This window comes from Spodoptera frugiperda, chromosome 25 (genome assembly GCF_023101765.2).
Source record: "Spodoptera frugiperda isolate SF20-4 chromosome 25, AGI-APGP_CSIRO_Sfru_2.0, whole genome shotgun sequence".
Lineage (NCBI taxonomy): Eukaryota > Metazoa > Arthropoda > Insecta > Lepidoptera > Noctuidae > Spodoptera > Spodoptera frugiperda.
The window spans coordinates 22,043,569-22,066,907 of NC_064236.1; the positions used below are offsets into that span (position 1 = coordinate 22,043,569).

A 23,339-nucleotide genomic window follows, 5' to 3' on the forward strand; every position below is an offset into this window, starting at 1 on the left:
AGGCGTCAATTCACCCGCACCTCTTTCCTACTCCAGTAGACAAAACTCGCTCAATCAAAACCGTCGCGGGTAATTTTAACGATCCTAATTTAAATCCATAACTAAATTTATTGGTGTTGTCTCTTAAACACGGATTTATTCATAGACGCGTTTTTATAGGTGTGACTGTGCTTATTGTTCCGAAGACTTGCAAAACGAAGGAAAGGCGAAAGCAGTTTAACCCCTCGGTAACGTTTAATTAAGTACCTACACAATTATTATTATATGATGATAAAATTTATTGTATTTTTCTTATTCTTCAAGACTTAAATTATACAAAGGAAGTTATACGTGAGAAAGAGATAAAAACAAAGCCAATGCCCACCTGCAATGATGTCTGTCAGGGTGTAAGCACTGCGCAAGGCCGCATTGATCGATTGAATGATATTCTTGACATCCTCTTTACCATATTGCAGTTTGTCACACAATTTTTAGTTTGTGTAGACTTAAGCCGTATTAGTTAGTGGCTAAGGTAAGGCTCTTTCTTTTTTTTATAATGTAGAGCGGCGAATAAGTAGACGGATCACTTGATGATAAGCAATATTATGTTGTTAATTTGGGGATGGCCGATAACGTCACTCACAAAACCGAATTGTAATTGTACGTCAGTTTTTTGTGAGGCCGTGATACCACTACGGTCGATTTGTACACTTGTGTGGAACCATGGCTTTCCCAAACTTTCTGTATTTGTTTTGTTTGTTTATATCAAGCATAAGCGAAATCAAAATAAGCATGTTTGTATATAGTGTCGTCATTATGATATTAACAAAAGTAAAGGTTGTTGTCCTAACACCATTTCGCTATGGCGAGGAATTAGAGAACGACTGACGACGACAGAAAGGAGATTGTCCAAAGCTGGCCATTTTTGAACAGGCTGCTCAACAAAAATGTAATTTACCAATAATTTTATTTATATTTTAGTAAATGTCTGATGCTAATAACTTTGTATCAATTAGCATTATAAAAAAAAAAGATTTTTATTGGTATTTGTTATGATAAGACCAAGTCTTTGTAGAAGTTGGCTTTGAATTTGACTTTAGTGCTGCCAATCTGTTGTGTTTTTCGTCAAAATAACAGATATTATTCGCTTTGTTCTTTTACATTGTTGCACGTTGCAACTGCATGGTGGGTCGTAGAACAGTAGGTTGCTGTGCACATTTCATGACTATTATTTGGTTTTTGAGCTGGGCAAGGTACCAGAAAATTATTAATCCACCTGCCGAGTTCCTTGACCATATTTTAATTACATATGAATCGGATTAAGAATGCATTTTAATAGAAAAAAATGATTTATTTCATGCATAACCAGTTTTAATAAAATGTAAAAAAGTATCTAAATATAAATCTTGATACAAAACTAAGTTTGTATCTTCATTCTTACTGATATGAACTAATAAATCAAACATATATTATTAGCTGAAGTGTTTGTTCAAAAATAGCCAAAGTCCCATACAAGTTGGTCAACCCCCTTTTATACTTCGGCTACCGAAATATTTACAGTTCATACAAGTACACATAATAAACAAAAGAACATTTTATTTTATAAATTTTAGAATCTGGACTACTATTGTTATTGTTTAATTTACTTTATTAATATTTTTCAGATCATATTTCGGTACACCTTATTCAGAGGCCCTGTGTCGCTCCAGTGAATTTGTCCATCTTATATTCATCGTCATTGGTGTAAGTATTCTTATTCTTATTTAATAAGGCCGCGTAATTTGCGTCTGTTAATTCAATGATAGCGAGACTGTCTGTTGAACGATGTAAGTATGAGTACCCCAACTTAGCTCACGAAACAAATCAATTTTTCGATGTCAGAATAGAAGTATGTTTGTATTGATATTTTAATTATTTTTTTCAGTTTCTTCGACGTTCCTTCTTTAGAGTTGCTGTATGGTTCCTGTAAACTTCACTTCTTACTCTCACGGTTTTCTTCTTATACACTTAGGTAAGTTCTCTTATATTTAATAACAATAATTTTGAATTTACAAATGTCATGTATCGTAAATGTGTGCCCGTTTAGTTTGAAATGTTCTCTAACGGCGCATTCCAATAAACTACCGATCGGTAAATTTGCTTACGAGCCGTAGAATTTTGACACATTTTATATGGAGCTTATGTCAAAATTCTACGGCTCGTAAGCAAATTTACCGATCGGTAGTTTATTGGAATGCGCCGTTAATTTAATTTATTCAAATATCTTTTTCAAGCGTTTTGATTCGATAAAACAGTTGGTGCTGGCGTTATGTTGTACACTTAATGTTATAGTACTCTATTTTTAGATCCTATGTATTAATTTTCCAGGGTCACCAGGTGTAGCAGATGTACCAGGTGTATTGTGGATTACAGTTTCATCATTTTGTGAATATAAACGGCAAGTATTTACCTTAGTTGATAAATAATAATTACGTGACTCATTCTGTGCATAAATCGACCTAAATCCTTTAGAAGTGAGAATAATTTAAATAGTTTTTAGAAAGATACCCATTGCAAAATCAGTCAAAAATGATATCTACTAATAACCCTTTGTAGACACTAAAATGATTCTAATGAGCTATGCTATATTAAAAGTATGTTACCGCTACAACCACTTATGCATTGCAAAATTTTAGACAATCTGCATTTTAATACTAAGAACAACAACTGAGTAATACTTTTTAACCGTTATGAAGTCATTAACCATAGTATAATTAAATCGTTAATTTTGTCTAGTGGTGCAACACAGGGAGCAATAAACGGCAGTAAATCACTTTTGAACATAAGACAAATTCTATAAAAATGGATCGACAAAGCATGGACGTAAGTAGTCACTCAAGCATGAAAACCCCACCTAGGAAGAGTCACGAAAGTTCGGTAAATATACATACGGATACGTCGGCACGACAAAGTAACCTTAGAGTACCACCCAGTTCTAAATAGCGTCGGCATCATAGTAGCTCTAGTAACTGCTCAAACACACAAGAAGAACGGCAGTCCGCCAGGAATAGGAGCAGTCGGAGCACGCGTAGTCGTAATAGAGAGCAAAGACGCAGAAATTGTAACAACCGAAGCAGACGGCGGGAACGAAGCCACAGTAGTCAAAGACAACGCTCACGCAGTCGTATCTATCACAGGCGGCGATATGTTAGTCGTTGCAGGGATAACCAGTGTAAGCATAGTCGCTGCAGGCAAAGCCGATCTGCGCGCTATTGTAATTTCAGACGGCAAACACAACATCAGAACACCAAACAGTGCCTGTGCCATAGACGCCGCAACCGGCAACCTCGGAAACAGTATGGTAATAGACAGCGCGCATGGAGTTATTGTAGCTGCAACCAATGTGCGCGCAACCGAAGCTTAAGTAAAAGCTCACGCAGTCGAAGTCACAGCCATAGAAACAAAAACGAGCGCAACCCAAGACACATGCTGGACATATACAGTAGGTACCATAACCAGAACTCTCGCAATAGAAGCAAAAGTCAACGCGCGCATAACTTAAGTGGCAGCCAGACTACGTACACTCGAAGCAACAGCCAAAGCCTGCGTGAACTAGATAGTTACCAAACCGCAAACCAACCAAGCACCAGCCAGAATATCTATCCTATCTGCCGTCAGAGGACAGACGATCACAATAGCAAACAATGTATTTCAAGCAGCGGTAGAGCTAGCCGCAGTCGGAGCGTGTGCAGTCAACGCACGCGCGGTCTAAGTTACAGCGGTAGCACGTACAGTGCAAGTAGCAGAGAAACAGCTCTCGTTATAAGTTACAAGGATGGTGTGGGCAGTCCCAGCAATATAGCAGGCGCAAGCGGTCTACGCTTCAGCCAAATAGCGTACAGTGCAGGGTATAGCCTAGAAACGAGCAGTTCAAGCTCCCACTTGAACTACTCGTCGGACTAAAGAAACTAAGTCCGCAGAGTGTATGCACGCGTAGTCGGAGCAGCAGCCAACACGCAACGCGCTAGCGAACCAGTCATAATTTAACCCCGAAAGTTGCCACATTAGAAGCCCACCCTGCCGACAGATCCTCGTACCCTGCAAAGTGCAGTCGTAGGTGAAGGTAGCAGTGTCCAACTGGGAATGGAGTAAAAACGAAGATCGCCAAATCACATATTATACTCCTAAAAATTTGATTATCAAATAATTTTAGGAAGTTGGATAATAATCTTTACCACTAGTGTAGATTTATTAAAATGTGTTGTGAATAATTTATTTTTGTAGGTATTTTGGATATATTATTTTCATGGCCTCGTAGGTAAAATAACTAAGAATTCTTAATCATTTCAAAATAGATCCTTCACCATGTATTGATAGACATTTTACACATTTTAAACCCCACGCTATGTAAAAACCCTAATGAGCTATATACCTTTTTGTATACACTTTTCTTTATTATGACGTATAATCCGGCCGATTTAGACCTGAAAACAGTAATGAAAGAACAAAAATTCCAACGGAGCTTTATTTTTAAGTTAGTTTTTATTTCTTTTTAGGTTACTTCAACAGTTATTCGGGGTCAAAGCTAAAAAATACAGGTTTTTAGAGAAATTCTCAAAAACGTGAGTTTATTAAAAAAAATACCAGACTTAAATTAATAGATCTTAAAATTTTCTACAAAAATGGTTCTATTATTTTTGCTGTAAGTATCACCGTTCCTAACATATGCAAAGTCACGGTCTATGTAATATGCACACATTAGCCACGTATGTATATACACTTCATATGTAAGTAAAAATACCTGTATGTGTATCTTTTATGTGTATATAATATTCAGAAAATATACATTTAAAGGATAGTCCGACTCTTCGTAATGGAGCCTAATGTTTATCAGATTCGCAGGTTCGGCGTTCTGATAAACTTAATTGTGGAACTTCAATAGATATGATAATCGAACAATCAATGTTGAAATCTATGAAAACAGATGGATGTAGTTCTAGAGGAACAAGTACGAAAGAAAGTGGTAAGCAAAAATGGTGTACGGTATGCTTGCAATGGTCTTCACCAACATTTTGCTCTGCCGGAATATTTGTTAATTCAATATTGTACAATGGCCAAATTAGTAATAAAAATGGGGAAATGCGCATTAATATCGTACTGGCTAAAAGAGTTTTGATGATCAAAGGGTCACAAAAATCAAATTCAACGAATATATCGCGACCTTTATTTATTAATATTCACATACAGAATAGCTACAAAATAATGGTACATATATACAATCAATGTGTTATTGGTGGAATAGCAGGCGTAATATTATTTACGATCACTATTTGTAATAGTGAGACGATGCTAAATTTAGATTTACTCAAGTGATAACCTTTTTTGCGCGTGCTTTTCTTATTTTTACGCGTAGCTTTTTTTCTAGTAGTTCAGTAGTAGTATTAAGTAGTCAGATATTGTAAGTACACCTGAAATCTGGATGTTTCATTATAATGAAAAACCCCTTATTTGCAGTGTGCATGGTGGGGTTGAATGTATGGGGGGGGTTAAAAAAAACGCTTCAAAACCCTCTCACTCTCTAACGCGCTCAAATGGGCAGTTTTTTAGATGCATTTAGCTGTCGACCTCTGTTAACTTAACCGAAAATTGACTGGATTTAGTTTGATTTTTTGTTTAGTCCCCTCCATCTAATTGGATCGGGATTTGGTTAATATAGGGATATTATGAATATATTCAACATGTACTAAGTATTCCCCATATGTTAATCTGATGCGCCGAAATGTAATTGCCGAAACCCCTCAATGGGCTCTCCTACGATTGCAACTATTCCTAATTGTATTAGATAATAGAGGAGCAATCATCCGAATTATTACTGTTTTGTGACATTGTGAACTTATTTTTTTAAATATTTTTTCCAATAAATGCATTTTATTGTTACTATTGGTTTGAACTAGCTGTCGAACGGTTTTGGTCCGCCAAGTAATTGGTTGTAAGAATAATCTCGACCAATGACGGGCGAAAACGCGAATATTTCGAATTGATAATTACACAATAGCCTAGCGGGTAAAATAGGAAATTGAGAGCTTTCGAATTTTAGATAATTTTTAAAGATGTGTAAAATCTGGAGTTGTTTAGTGTAAACAGGGTTTCCCTGAAATCGACGTCCTAAAGGCACCAGGCTATCGGCAAGGTTCCAACAGTTACCAGAAGAATAAAAACATCTAAGTCTTACAGTTCAGAGACACCCTGTATGTATGTATGTAAAGCGTGAGAATTAGTTCAAATTGTACCTTATTGCCTTTGTTTGGGTTATGTAAGATGAGATTTTAATTCGAATTAGAGTTGATTTTTCTTAATCTTTAAATCTATAAATCTTTATTGGAAGATTAATTTTGAATTTTTGTTATATTTTTCGTAGATTTAGGTGTTGATTTTATTGTACAAATAAAATTGAAAAATTATTATATTAATTGAAAAATCAGCCCTAAGTGTAATTAATTTTATACCTCCTTATGTTTAGTCATAGTTATACAACGTGTAACAAAAAGGGGGTATACATATCAAGTACACGGCTTCTAGATAATATAACAAACGATACAGTAAGGGTTTTTTAAACTCATTTTTTAATGGTACAAAGTTATGAATTTTTCAAATCGCGCCGCCGCGTGATTCAAAATTAGGTAGACAGGCACTAGGCGATCAGATTGACAGAATAAATGTTTCGTCATATTAGCGAGTCATCCCTGTAGTGTTGTGACACGTTTGTATGATTTAAAATCAAGAACCATGCAATACCAAGTATTTGGAACAAAAATTTTTTAAACGTATTTTAAATTTGCTGAGATTATTTTTAGTTTTTTTATTCACACTTTATTTTGATTTTTAGTTTTTTTAATATTATTGTTAACTTAATATCATAATACGCATGCTGTTGTTACCTATAATTGTAAATACAGATTAGCCTAAGGTAGTTTGTATGTAACTGTTATTTTTATTGTGCAATATTGCTGTATTTATGTTGGTGACACTTAATAAATAAATAAATAAATAAATTTCGTGTAGAGACTCTATTCAACCTGTATTCTTCAGGGTTTCTTCGTGTATATGGGTATTTTGTTACACGTTGTATTTGTGTCGGTTCGATTCTCGGGTATAGAATTAAATAAGATAACTATAACTATAAATAACTTCTAGGCAAAGTAAAAAAAAAGTATGTTTCGAAAAAAAAATTATACTGATGTTCATGTTACACTGTAACCTACTACTATTTTTTTAATTATTTACTGATAACGATTCAATAATTCTTGTATTTTCTATTGATGTTGTATTAGAAATTAAAGCAAAATGGTGTGTTTTTTTTACGAAATCCCGACTTATATTATTGTTAAACTAGCATATTAACTTCTGTAACAGCCTCGTTTATTTTTAATTAGGTGATGTGACCCTATCACTTGCCTGACTATCTACTTTTTAAATACCTAATAGCAAAATATTACGTACTGGCTTTTGCCCGGATTTGGTGAGCATAATATACAACATGTACTAAGTATTCCCCATGGGTTAATTGCCTTGGCTCTCCTACTCGAGCAACTATTCCTAGACTTGCCTGACTACCTGCTTTGTAAATATCTATTAGCAAAATATTACATTAGCTTTTGACCGAGACTTCGCGTGGGACCCGTATCCATACCAGTACCCCACACCCACACCCACACCCAGACCCATACCCGCACTATACCGATAGTCAACCTATACCTCTAATCGTACCCGTTTATGTCTCTTTTCGGGTCATCGGGTCTAAAGCAAACGTTGTGCGGAATTGCAGCTACACCTATTGCGCAACACTGCATCCCGCGCCACACGTGTACCGCGAGCGGTTCAAGCTAATTTCGATCATCGGCTTTATCTTTATAGTGTAAAGATCCGCTGCGGGTAACCTAATATTCGACAAACTTATGTTTGCGATTGGTACAGTAATCATGGATAGGAAAGCACCTTGTGTTTCTTCGAAGAGATTACTGAATCGTAGCCACTAATACGGACGATAACAAGAAATCTACACTGGGCCCACGAAGGACTCGGAAGAAGCGTGTGTGGAGCTCCTTGTTATGCCTCCTTGCGGTCATTGATGCTCAGTAATTATTTTATTAATGATTTGGAACAATCTCCAAATCATTAATAAAATCCAGTATCACAGGCGAGAAGAGCACTAAAAGTTTTAATTACTAATTATACGACAAGTTATTTATACAAAAATCTCTTTAACATAAGTAATCAATAAAAAAATTAGTTTGAATTTTAACATGCACACGAACATAAAATAGTACCTGAGCAATAATTTTATCGTATACATAATATTTTAAGTTAGTAATTATATTAACTTAAATATAAAACATTGATATAAAACTTTATACTATAATAGTGGACCCGACAGACGTTGTCCTGTCTACACGTCTTTAATTTGAAAATTTGTCGGATCCAATGTAATACATTCCAAAATCAACAACTACTAACAAATTAAAAATTAATTAAAAAAACATTGCCCAGCGGAAAAAAATGTGAATCTAAACCATTCTCAGATCCCCTTGAACACACACAAAAAATTCATCAAAATCGGTCCAGTCGTTTAAGAGAAGTTCAGTGACATACACACTCACAGAAGAATTATATATATAAAGATTTTCAAAGATTTTTGTTTTAATTATAATTTTATATATCAACCGAAACAGTTATTTATAAGAGTACTGATTTTGATCAGATTTATTTAAATATGAGAGAAACTTTTAAGATGAAATTAACTGAATTTGAGCACTGTGAATCGGGATGGTCATTCACATCACTAAGTCATTTAGAAATAAATATAAATAAGTATTCTCCCATGAGAGGTGGATCTTATATAGAACTACCCGTTGTTATTAAAAATACGAAGAGCTGTATAAATGTCTACAATAACGATGAATATTGTTTTTTATGGAGCATCTTAGCAGGATTATTTCCAGTCAAAAACAATGTCTGTAGGACAAGCTCTTATCCGCATTTTAATTCGATATTTAATATAAAAGGGATGTCATTCCCACCATCCGCCAAAGACATCAGGTTGTTTGAAAAGAATAACAGTAATTTAAGTATTAATATTTACGGATTGGATCAACATTACACTGTAACTGGTCCTCTTTATGTGACAAATTTTAAGAAAGATAAGCATATTAATTTATTGTATTTCGAGAAAAATGACAGAGCTCATTATTGTTTGATCAAAGATCTTTTACGCTTAGTGAGACGTCAAGTTTCCCGTCATAAAGGTCGAATGTATTTATGTGAGACATGTTTGCAATTTTTTACTAGTGAAATGAAATTCCACTCTCATGCCTGTTCTAAAATTATAACATTATTACCAGACAAAAACAGCACGTTACAATTTAAGCATTTTGAGAGACAGCAAAAAATCAATTTTGTTATATACGCGGATTTTGAAAGTCTATTATGCAATTATGATGAAGAAAATACTAATAAAAATACTATAAAAAATAAATTACACCTGCCTTCATGTTTTGCATATTATGTATGTTGTTCACATGACACTAGTTTAAATAAATTTGTTACTTACACAGGGACAGACTGTGTACAAGTGTTTGTCAAAAAATTAATTGAAGAAACAAAATCAATACATAAGGTTTTGATTACTAAAAAAGCTATGAAACCTATGACTCCAGAACAAATGAATAATTATCGTAGTGCAAGTAGATGTCATATTTGTAAAAATTTATTATTTGATGACAAAGTGCAAGATCATGATCATATTACATCAGAATATAGAGGTGCAGCTCACTCACACTGTAATTTAATTTATAAAGTCTGTCCATTCATACCTGTCATATTTCATAATTTATCTGGCTATGATTCCCATATATTTATCAAGGAATTGTCTAAATATGATGGTGAAATAAAAATAATTCCAAAAACAAAAGAAAAATATTTATCCTTTACAAAAATTATTGAAACTGATAAATGTTATAAACCTTTGCAAATTAAATTCATAGATTCATTCCAGTTTCTTAGCACAAGTCTCGATAATCTGAGTAAAAGTTTAACAGACAGTGATTTCTTAAATTTAAAATCACATTTTCCTGATGACAAAAAATTCGAGTTAATACGAAGGAAGGGTATATATCCATATGAATATATTGATTCATGGCAGAAATATAATGAGACACAACTTCCACCAAAACATTGTTTTTACAATAGTTTGCAAATGAAACATATAACTGATAGCGAGTATGAACATGCGCAAACCGTTTGGAATTACTTTAATATTAGTAGTCTTGGTGAATATACTGATTTATATTTAAAAAGTGACGTATTATTATTATGCGATATATTTGAAAATTTTAGAAAAATATGTCTACAGCATTATAATCTCGATCCTGCACACTATGTAAGTTCACCTGGTTTAAGTTGGGACGCCATGCTCCTTTACACGGGTGTTCAACTCGAGTTGATTCATGATTTAGAAATTTATAAGATGATAGAAAAAGGAATACGTGGTGGACTAGCACAGTGCTCTCACCGATATGCTAAAGCCAATAACATTTACCTCCCTCATTTTGATGATTCTAGACCGTCGTCATATTTAGTATATCTTGACTGTAACAATCTTTATGGATATGCAATGACTAAAAAATTACCTATATCAGATTTTAAATTCATGACAAGTTTCGAAATGGCCAATTTTTGTTTGTTTGATATTCCTGACGATGCTGAGTACGGTTACATTTTAGAAGTTGACATGATGTATCCAGATAATTTACATAATTTACACAAAGATTTGCCTTTCGCTCCGGAAAAGTTCATACCCATAGGAGGGAAAACAGAAAAGTTAATCGCGAACTTGTATGACAAGTACAACTATGTTATACATTATATATATTTAAAAGAATGTATTAGACATGGACTTATTTTAAAAAAAATTCATCGGATACTCCAATTTAAACAAGAAAACTTTTTAAAAAAATATATAGACTTAAATACTCAATTACGTCAATCAGCTAAAACATCATTTGAAAGAGATTTCTTTAAACTTTTGAATAATTCAATATTTGGAAAAACTATTGAAAATAAACGAAAACAGGTTGATGTTAAACTGGTGACTAAGTGGAATGATAATAAGAATAGAACAAATAAAACATTATGTGCTGAGAAACTAATTGCAAAACCAAACTTAAAAAGTATTAGTGTTTTTAGTGAAGATTTTCTTGCAATTCAATTGGATCCTGAAAAACTTGTTTTAGATAGACCCATATATGTTGGCTTTGCCGTACTGGAATATGCTAAACAACATATGTATAATTTCCATTATGACTTTATTAAAAAAAAGTACGGTGACAATGCAAAACTGTGTTATACCGATACTGACAGTTTATTATACTTAATACATACACAAAACTTTTATAAAGATTTGAATGATAATATATTGAAATTTGATACTAGTAATTTTGACATTAATAATCCTTATTGTATACGAAAGTTAAACGATAAAATTCCCGGCTTGTTTAAAGATGAATTAGGTGGTGATGTAATAACCGAATTTATTGGATTGAGAGCAAAACTGTATTGTATTAAATCACTGAAAACACAGATTAATAAAGCTAAAGGTGTATCAAGGCCAATTACAAAAAGTTTAAAAATATCTAACTATAAGAAAGTTTTATTTAAGAATATTACTTTTAAATGTAAGATGAATATGATTAAATCAAGCAAACATGTACTGTATTCACAGGCAGTTAATAAAGTAATTTTAAATAGAATAGATGATAAAAGATTAGTTCAACCAAATCAAATAGATACATTACCTTGGGGTCATTGTGATTACATATGCTAGAAATTTTGTATTATACAATGTATACTGCTATGATTCAAAATATATAGTTGTATCTTAAATAAAGATAAGATTTGCCTAATAAACTATACATTTGGTTTATATTTGACTTTTATTTCCTACAGACTTATATAAATCCTGAAACCTATAACAATCATCATTTTGCAATGAGAATCTTGTACTCAACACCTGTTTGACTTAATATAACAAAATAAAACAAGTATATATGTGTCTGTTAAGTAGTTTTTGAATTAATAGGTAAGATGAAGTTGATCAAGCAACCCATATCCCTCAGTGTTAATAATATAAGATTAAATGACTCCGTTCACCATATCAGACATAGCGCTTTATTACCGAATACCATTCGCTGTATAATGTGTGGTCCATCAAACTGTGGTAAAACGAATGTTATGATTAGTTTACTACTGCATCAAAATGGGCTCAAATTTAGAAACCTTTATCTTTACTGTAAAACTACTTTTCAACCAAAATACCGTTTCTTGACTGAAGTTTTAAAAAGAGTACCGCAGATTAACTTCTACGAATTCAGTGATGATAAAGATGTAATTTCTCCGAGTGAAGCATTAACGAATTCTGTATTTATTTTCGATGATGTTGCATGCGAAAATCAAGTAAATATCCGCAATTATTTTTGTATGGGTAGGCATAAACAAATAGATTGTTTCTATTTATCTCAAACCTATTCAAAAATTCCAAAACAATTATTACGTGACAATGTTAATTTTCTTATTATATTCAAGCAAGATGATGTGAATTTAAAACACATTTATGAAGAGCATGTTAGTTCTGATTTACAGTGGAAAGAATTCAAGAATATTTGTCGAACTGTTTGGAGTAAACCTTATAATTTTCTACTTATTAATAAAGAATCGTCACTAAATAATGGAAGATACCGACAGAATTTTGATATATTTTTTAAATTTGACTGACTGTTTTACATATAAGTAATTAACATGCCAAATCAAATTCAGTATAACTTGTTCTTTAGCTGAACGTAGTTGTTATATATAATATAACATGGAGAAAAATATTAAAATAGAATTAATGAAGTCTGTAGACTCCATAAAGAATAAAATAAAACAAATGAAAAACCAGGAACACTCAATGAATTTGTCACTTGATAAAATGTTAAAACCTGTCACAGATCCCCTTAAAACCCTTGTTGATTCGAATAAGACAATAGAGAAAATACAAACTTTTGAAAATACACACTCTAATTTTGAAGACATGGAATTGGATGACATTAATACTAGTTCATCAACGAAGTTTGAAGAATGCTACGATCCACAACCGAATCCTATACAGATCGTTAAAAAGTCTCCCCAGACGGAATTAGTGGATGATTTAGAAATATCATTAGAGGGTCGTGATATCCATGATATTTATGATGGGGTAAATATACCATTTGGAATAAGGAGTGCAAACAAAAAATTACTAATGGGTAATTCAATAGTTTCATTTTCTAAAATAGATAGTGTGAATGATGACAATGTCGTTTTAATTAAAATTGGTGACAAAAGCTACAATTTAACCCCTGGTTTAAAAGAACTTTTACTTCGAAGAAAACCTGATTTGAAACTAATATCGAGCAAAGATAAACTTGTCTATAAAGATATGTTGCATTATACAAATGCACATAAGAGAGATTTTAATCCCAATGGGCAAATAAGAGGCGATAAAGGTATAAAATATCGTGAAATAATCAAACCATTGTTTTCTGAAACGTTAAACAATAATGTTGTCACTAAATTTGGAAGAAGCTTACCAACCCTAAAGAAATACAAAAATAACACTGACTTGGTATATTGGGATGATCCTAACGAACTGGTTGACAGATTGAAACTATTAATTGCTTCGCGAGATGCCGGTAATACAAACCATGATAATGAAATTTTATCAATAATCGAAGAATTAAAAGAAGCTGGCATAATTAAATAATAAATAGTCATATTAACATGCTTTTTATTCAGTATTTTAGCTGAATTCAAGGCAAATATACTAAATTGTGAACATGAGTAAAGCTGACGTGGTAAACGAAATTCATAAAAATGCGAGGGTGAACTATCCACGAAGACGTGTTATCATGAAAGATATAGACGACTTGTGGCAAGCAGACTTAATTGATATGCAATCAATTTCAAAAGAAAATAAAAATTACAGATATATTCTTGCTGTCATTGATACATTTTCGAAATATGCTTGGGCCTTTCCTATGAGAAGTAAAACCAAAGAAGATATGTGTAACTCTTTCAAAACTTTGTTAGATAAAGGACGTGTTCCTAAAAATCTGCAAACAGATAATGGAGCAGAATTTTATAATAACAAATTTCAGAAGCTTATGAAATCGTATCATATTAACCATTATTCAACTTTCTCAACAAAAAAGGCTTCAATAGTTGAACGATTTATCAGAACATTGAAATCGAAAGTCTATAAAGAATTTAGTTTAAAAGGCAATTACAATTGGGTAAATAATACCCTCAATGATGTTATTTACAAATACAATCACACTCACCATCGCACTATTAATGAAATCCCTGCTAATGTGAACAATATTAATAAAAAACTGATATTAGAAAGGTATATAAAATTGTTAAAAAATGATAATTTAAAAAGCAAGTACAAAGTAGGTGATTATGTACGTATCAGTAAATACAAAGGAACATTTGAAAAAGGTTATACTCCCAACTGGTCAACAGAAATATTTAAAATTCGTAAAATACAAAATACAACTCCTATAACTTACTTAATCGAAGATACTATCAGAGGTCAGCCTATTTTAGGTGCATTTTATACACAAGAACTTCAAAAAACAAAACATCCCAATGTATATCTAGTCGAGAAAGTTCTTAGAAGAAAAGGTAACAGGGTTTTAGTAAAATGGTTAGGTCTATCTTCAGCTGAAAGCAGTTGGATTGATAAATCGAATGTAATATTATAAAACTCGAATCACGTAACTATTTATTACAGTATTCAAAGCAGAATCATCAGTCTTATAATGTGTTTTGGAGAGAGTAGTCTTCTCAATTGGCTTATTAATAATATACCATTTGAATTACATTTACCAGGATATAATTACTGTGGTCCTGGTACTAAATTAATAAAAAGACTTACACAAGGAGATAAAGGTATAAATAAGTTGGACGAATATTGCAAAGATCACGATATTGCATATCACAAATCATCAAACTTAAAGGATCGACATAAAGCTGATTTAATTTTGTTAAAAATGGCAAGAGAGCGAGCTGTTGCTTCCGATGCCAATATAGGTGAAAAACTCGCAGCTCGCTTAGTAAGTAAGGCTATGTTAGCAAAAATTAAAACTGGTTCTGGTTTGAACAAAAAGTATTCTCCAAAAATGATACCTGGAAAAGGGTTAAAAAGTAAATTAAAATCTGTTATTACAAAAGCAAAAAGACACATAAAAAAATTAAAACCTAAGACCAAGAAAATGGCTATAGAATTAGCTATTGCCGCTACCAGAGAATTAGCTGATGATTCATCGATTAAGCTCCCTCGTATTATTCCTATTCCAAAAACTGGCGGAGTACTACCTTTGATTCCTATTTTTGCGGGATTATCAGCGGCGGGGGCTTTAGCAGGCGGTGCAGCTGGTATTGCTAAAACCATAAATGAATTCAAAATGGCTAAAAAGCTGTATGAAGAATCGAAGAGACACAATGAAAAAATGGAAGCTCTATGTATTGGGAAAGGACTACACCTTAAACCACATAAAGGCGGACTTGGAATTTTTGTATCAAAAGAAAAAAACTAATAAATCGGCTACCCAAACGGGCCTTAACTAACTTTGACATTTTAAAGTACGGAAATAGAATTCCTTATTTTAGAGGTGTCTTTATGAGAGATGAGCTCCCTAAATATCCTAATAAAAAAGAATGTGGAGTTATTAATTTAGATAGTTCTAAAAATCCTGGTTCTCATTGGGTAGCCTATGCAAAATATAATGATTATGTTGAGTATTTTGACAGCTATGGAAATCTAAAACCTCCGAAGGAATTCATAAAATATGTTGGTTCCAACATACAATATAATTATGAAAATATACAACGTGATCACCCCTTCAATTGTGGACATCTATGTTTAAATTTTTTAAAGAATTTTTGGTATAATCAAGAAATAAAATAAACAGGATCATATAAAAGAGTTCAGTATGCAAGCATGTCTACTACGATTACAATCTCTGGAAATAAATCAGAACTGGTCTCGTATTTTCAACCACCTCTTCATTTATCTGATCAATACGAGTGCGGTTTACTATACTTTTCAGTAATAAAAAAAGACCAAACGTGCCCGTTAATAACAACAGTTTAACAGCTGTAATCAGAATCGAATGTGATCTTGTGCACGGTTCATATTACAACGGATTACCGACTCATTTTATTCATGAATTTATATCTGATACTGCTCCAGGTCGCAGCTACACAGAAATACCTCAGAACGTTATTTACTTCCCAGTGAACAAAAATATAATTTCATCCATATCTGTCAGGATCGTAGATCAGTTTGGTTACTGCATTGACTTTGGTGAAGAACATATTCAATTACGTCTTCATTTAAGAAAAGCAAAATGATAGTATATAATAAAAACCCTCCAGTGAAAATAAAACGTCCTATTCCGTCAACAACCGTTAAGGTGCACAGACGTAAGAAAAACGTGAAGAAATTGACTAAATCAAATAAAGATTTTCTTAAAGCTTTAGGGTTTAAAGTATGAGTATACTACAGATTACTGATTTACCACACTTTGATAGTTCAATCGAAAGCTATGAAGTCCATTCATACAATCCCTACAATAACAGCTTTAGAGAAAACGATGAAATCAGAATCCCCATACATCAGCAAGACATATACGTGCTACCATCAGCCAGTTCAATCTACATCGAAGGCCAGGCAAAGCTGTTCGGTAAGGATGGGCATCCGAGCAAGAAAACTGTTACGTTCACTAATAACCCTGTTATGTATTTGTTTCAAGACATCAGATACGAAATGAATGGAATTGAAATAGATCGTATAAAAAATTCCGGAATAACATCAACAATAAAGTCATACATCTCATTAAATGAAGCAGAAAGTAAAGTTGCTGCATTGTGGGGTTGGAATTTAAACGGGTTCCAAAGTGATGGGCATTTTAGCGTTGTGGTGCCATTAAATAAGATTTTAGGGTTTGCAGAGGATTATAATAAAATTGTAATAAATTGTAAACACGAACTTATATTGAATAGGAGTAATTCTAACTTAAATAGTATTATTCTTACTGATGAAAACGTCCAGCTTCAAATAGATATACAAAGGGTTCAGTGGAGAGTACCACATATAAAAGTTTCAGATAGAGAACGTTTAACACTTTTAAAGCATTTAGAAAGAGATAAACCTATTCAGATGGCTTTTAGAAATTGGGATTTATATGAGTATCCTTTACTACCTAAAACCACAAAGCATTCTTGGTCAGTAAAAACTGCTTCTCAATTAGAAAAGCCCCGGTATGTAATTTTTTGCTTGCAGACTAATAGAAAAAGTAATAAATCAAAAGACAGCTCAGTATTTGATCATTGTGATGTGACAAATGTAACGCTATTTTTGAATTCTCAATATTACCCTTATGAACCTTTAGGTTTAAAGTTTTCTGAAAACAAGTACAGTATATTATATGAAATGTATGTGAAATTTCGTCAGTCGTATTATAGCAGCCCAATCGATCCCTTGCTTGATCTGAAAGATTTTAAAGAAAAAGCACCACTTTTTATTATAGATTGTTCAAGGCAAAATGACTGTTTAAAAACAGGTCCGGTAGACGTAAGGTTGGAATTTGAATGTTCAACATTAATACCAGATAACACAACTGCCTACTGTTTAATTATTAACGATCGACTTGTGGAATACAAACCGTTAAGTAACATTGTGCGCAGGCTATCATGACTGCAATTGTAGATGTTCAAGGTTTCAAAACAGAAGCTAATGAATTTATAATAAAGGAGATTGCGATATTATGCGATAAAAAAATACAGGTATTTCTAATAAAACCTCCATTTCCATTTTACAATTTGACTAAACAAGAACGGCGACAAGTAAGTTGGATTGAGCGCAATAGAAAGATACACTGGAATGAAGGAATTGTCCCTTACTCAAATTATCAGAATTTGGTTATAAATATTTTAAGAGATAAATGTGTTTATGTCAAAGGTTCAGAAAAAGTGTCATGGTTAAGAAACATTGTAAATAGTACTAATGTTAATAACTTAGAAGATAAAGGTTGTCCTAGTTTATTAAACTTATATAAAGAATATGAAAACTCTCATGATCTGTATAGCTGTATTAATCATGATTCAGTATGTGCATTAAAAAATGTTTTCTGTTTAAATAAATGGCGTATAGACAATGTAGTATAAACACTCTAAGTAACTAATAAATTTTTGAAATAAATATTTTCTTGTTTTATTCCTTAAAGGTCGATTATATAGTAATTCCCACAGTTCATGGTTTATTTCTCGAACAGATGATCGAATCAAACGTATTGGCTAAGTGAATACAATGAAAACCATATCAGGAAGTGCATCGAATGAATGATGAGTGATGTCATACAACATGCTTATCGTTAAAGTAAACAAAGGGCATGAAGTAGTCCACTATTTTGTTACATATTTGATGACACGTTTGTGACGAGTGATTGAATATGAGTACATAGTACCTATTTTTGAATACAGTAAATAGTAGGGTAAATTGGGTGTTTCTGGACATGCATATTAAAATGAATAGATAAATATAGGAGCCACTAGATCATTCTTTTCAATTAAATGAATGATAGTGAAAATTGGGGGTTTCTGGATCTCCTCTGATCCAGAAACCCCAATTTCAACCTACTGACGTGCAATGCATCCCCATTTCTATGTTAAAGAAATACGTTCGGAGACTGCACGCTTTACTGTTGTGAAGGGTATTGGCATTTAGAAACCTCGCCTCCTACTTGTTAATAACTGATAAAAGTGTTTTATTATATTAAGGACTTTCTTAAGGCCGCAAAATAAAACGCTCCCGTAAATTTAATTTAGTAGATAGTAAAATTGTGATAATGAATAAGTATTTTCATAACAAAAATAATTATAGTCTGTAATATTATAGGCATTAAACTATTTGGTGTTAGATTTATCATGAAAAAGAAATTATGTCCAGCGGACGGACGTGGATAACAAATATGTATAAATAGGAAAAATAAAAAAGGCTCCCATAACGATTGCTTCATGACAGCAACATCGATGCCTAACGCTTACGAAAAACCTAAGTGCTTATATTATAGTCCATTGAAATGTTACAATTTGAGGGCCGAATTATGCATTTTTTAGAGGACGCAATTTTATTTTTTGATCATGTAGGGGGGGTCAATAGAAGCTTAACTTGAAGTTTGTGGGGTCGCCACCCTTGTCCCTCGGCCGCCATCTTGGAAAAACGGATGGAAACACTTTTTTTGCTATATCTCGGAAACTATGCATCGTAATAAAATTTTTAAAATCATAATTTGTAGAAAATTATTTTGCCTACAAATATGTTTAATAACTTTTTGCCCTAAATTAACAATTAAAGAAGTTATAAGTAAAAAAGTGAAATTTTGTTTATAAAATTTTCTCTTTTGCTCTATAACTTTTTTTTTACATTGTATAAATAAATGGCTTCAGACCAATCTTGTAGAATATTTTTCGAGAAAAAATTTTCCCTACAATTGTTTTCAATTTCATTCATTAGAAACTCAGTTACAGCGCTCCGAAGTTAACCGGGTTCGTCAAATTAGTCCAGTCAAATAAGCTTAAATTAGGTAAGAATCTCGGAATGCGAGATAACCAGCTGTAATTTTGTAAATACTTGTATATTGACACCCAAAAACTTGTCTCAAAACCATGGCATATATGGTAGGGTGTAAGCAACTCTTAAAATTCAGGGTCAAAGGTCCCAAAAATCGTTCTTTTGCGGTTTTTTGGAAATAACTCATTTCCTATGGGTTTTTGGTATTTGTATTGATTATCAATATTGTAGAATACAAAATTCTCTACAACTTTTGTGTAAATTTTTTTTTTTACATGGTGAACCGTTGTCGAGTTAGAGGACGGAGAACGCACGGTCAATTTTCCACTTTGGAAGCGTCTATCTTTCAAACAATTGAATTTGACGAAAAATTGGTTTTAGAAACCATAACGTCTTTTTTAATGTCCTATCCATAACCAACCATCACGGATAGGTTAGCTGAAAAAAAAAATGTCTGATGTGATGCAGTGACCGTGCGTTCTCCGCCCTCTAACTCGACAACGGTTCACCATGTAAAAAAAAATTTAGACAAAAGTTGTAGAGAATTTTGTATTCTACAATATTGATAATCAATACAAATACCAAAAACCCATAGGAAATGAGATATTTCCAAAAAACCGCAAAAGAACGATTTTTGGGACCTTTGACCCTGAATTTTAAGAGTTGCTTACACCCTACCATATATACCATGGTTTTGAGACAAGTTTTAGGGTGTCAATATATATATATACAAGTATTTACAAAATTACAGCTGGTCATCTCGCATTCCGAGATTCTTACCTAATTTAAGCTTATTTGACTGGACTAATTTGACGAACCCGGTTAACTTCGGAGCGCTGTAACTGAGTTTCTAATGAATGAAATTGAAAACAGTTGTAGGGAAAAATTTTTCTCGAAAAATATTCTACAAGATTGGTCTGAAGCCATTTATTTATAAAATGTAAAAAAAGTTATAGAGCAAAAGAGAAAATTTTATTAAAAAAAATTCACTGTTTTACTTATAACTTCTTTAATTGTTAATTTAGGGCAAAAAGTTATTAAACATATTTGTAGGCAAAATAATTTTCTACAAATTATGATTTTAAAAATTTTATTACGATGCATAGTTTCCGAGATATAGCAAAAAAAGTGTTTCCATCCGTTTTTCCAAGATGGCGGCCGAGGGACAAGGGTGGCGACCCCACAAACTTCAAGTTAAGCTTCTATTGACCCCCCCTACATGACCAAAAAATAAAATTGCGTCCTCTAAAAAATGTAAAGCTCATGTAACATTTCAATGGACTAATAGGTTTCGGTTGAAAAAAGGGGTCACGATGTAAATAATATAAAACAATATACAGTTCCTCAATCTAAAAGCTGCTTAAAGGAAAAAATACGAAGAGGAATAGATTGGCGGGGTATATTTTGTTGTTCTGAAGGACGATTACTCAAAGTTTAGAACAATATGTATACTTTGTCAAACGCAAAGATGAAGTGAAGAAATGTACTGAAAACTTTTTAAACAAGGCTGAGAATCTATCAAAAAAATAAGTGCTTTACTTTAGAAGTGATAATGGATTAGATTTCATGAATAACTATGTCCAAGATCTGTTTGAGAAACGTGGTATAATACATCAATCCACAGTGCCATACCCACCTGAATAAAACGGTAAGGCAAAGCGACAGAAACAGAACCCTAATAGAAGCAGCACGAATAATTGTGTGCGCGGCAGGTCTGCAAAAGAAGCTGTGGGCGTAAGCTGTTAATTCTGCATCTTTTGTAATAAACAGTGTTCTGTTTATTACAAAAGCTGCAGTATTAACAGCAACATTCTTACTTGTTAGTAAGAATGGGAAGACACCATGTGAAACTTTACTTATATTTCAATAGATTAAATCCAATAAAATCTAAATAATTGTTTAATGTCAAAACGTAATGTTAAATTCCAATTGTAGCTGTTAAAATAACATTCAGAGTACGGAATCTAAAGCCAAACTCAATCTATTTAGTTCATTCAATATCCACTCATCATAAATGCAACGTCTGCCCGTAAGTTTATTCACTCGGGCTTTGATGATACCTAGGTTATACCCATCAGGAAACACAGACTCCGGGGAAGAATTCCACTCCGTAGTAGTTCGCACAAGGAAGCTTGAAGCGAAGCACTTCGTGCGAGTGGGTGGGATATCTACCATGAAGCGGTGAAGCGAAGCACTTCGTGCGAGTGGGTGGGATATCTACCATGAAGCGGTGACGCCTTTGACTCTATATAAAAGCCAAAGTTAAGGGTAGGCGATTGGGCTCGCTGTAATCGCAGCGGTAAGTCCCCTCTTTGAGGAGTGGCTTGAGAGGCGCCACGGCGTCCTCACCTACCGCCTAACGCAGGTGCTTACCAGACATGGGAGTTTTGGTAGGTTCCTGTTCCTTATTGGGCGGGAGGAAACGCCCGGGTGTCATCACTGTGAGGACCGCCCGGAGGACACGGTAGAACATACGGTGGCGGTGTGCCCTGCGTAGGCTGAGCAACGCCAAGTCCTCAGGGATGTGGTCGGCGACGGCGACCTCTCGCGCCCGGCACTGGTTCAGGCCATGGTGCGGAGCGAGAGGGACTGGGATGCCGTCTCCTCCTTCTGCGAAGCAGTCATGCTAGCTAAGGAGGAGGCGGGGCGCGTGAGAGAACAAACCTCCTCACGCCCCAGCCGTCGCGAAAGACACTCCGGGCGTAGGGGATCCCGAGACGATCTCCGGCCACCGTAAGTGCGGGCCTGCGGACGGCGAGCAAGGGTAGCTCACCGCCCGAACAGAACCAGACCCGTGCGTGCGGCGCGTCGCGTTCCGCGCGCGCCTCAAAGAGCCATCAGACCACCACAGATGGGGCCCAACAGGGCTGATGCCTGATCCGGAGCTGCGGACTACCTAGCGGGTTTACCGGGGCTCCGGCTCGAAAAGCAGGAGAAGGAACGGGGTGGTTTTTAGTCAGTAAGAGTCTGACACTCCCTCTCGCCTCGCCCAAGGCGAGAAAAGTCATTGGATGATTTTCCCCCCTCAAAAAAAAAAAAAAAAAAAAGGGTAGGCGATAAAGTTACGCTCAGAAGCTCAAGATGATACGTTATTGGAACGGATAAATTTCGAAAAGTAGGAGCCACGCCTGGGTTTTAGTAGCGTTGAACTTGACCAAATTGGCATCACCCCAGTCGGAGGCCGCCTTCAAGGACGAGTTCAACCGTTCCAACCATGGATTCTCTTACGGCGCATTCCAATAAACTACGGATCGGTAGATGAGCCTACGAGCCGTAGAATTTTGACACATTTTGTATGGAGCTTATGTCAAAATTCTACGGCTCGTAAGCAAATTTACCGATCGGTAGTTTATTGGAATGCGCCGTTAGAGACTGGATCTGTGTTCCGCTAGTTCGCGCATCAAACACATACCTTTCGATAACTGTGCTGTCATCTACATACCCAAGGATACCGGACTTAAGCAGGTCATTGGTGTGCAGCAGCAAGAATAGGATGCTAAAAAGCATCCCATCCCAATCTGCTGACTTGTCCGCCACATCCGTCGAAATCCTCTAGAACTAACTCCGGCGGGGAGTGTGTGGATACAGATTTCACCAGACAGTGGTCAGAGCTACCTAGGGGTGATGAAACTGACACTGAGTAGTTGTCTGGATCAGTTGACAGCAGAAAGTC

At 34.2% G+C, this 23,339-nt stretch overlaps 1 long non-coding RNA gene across 1 annotated transcript; it reads left to right on the top strand.

The window, feature by feature from the left end:
• Window positions 1-2,421, top strand: LOC118281413 (uncharacterized). The gene is made up of 4 exons (XR_004784232.2): window positions 1-227; window positions 1,644-1,722; window positions 1,904-1,990; window positions 2,347-2,421. It is a non-coding gene; the product is annotated as an uncharacterized LOC118281413 (long non-coding RNA).
• Window positions 2,422-23,339: the final 20,918 nt, after the last annotated feature.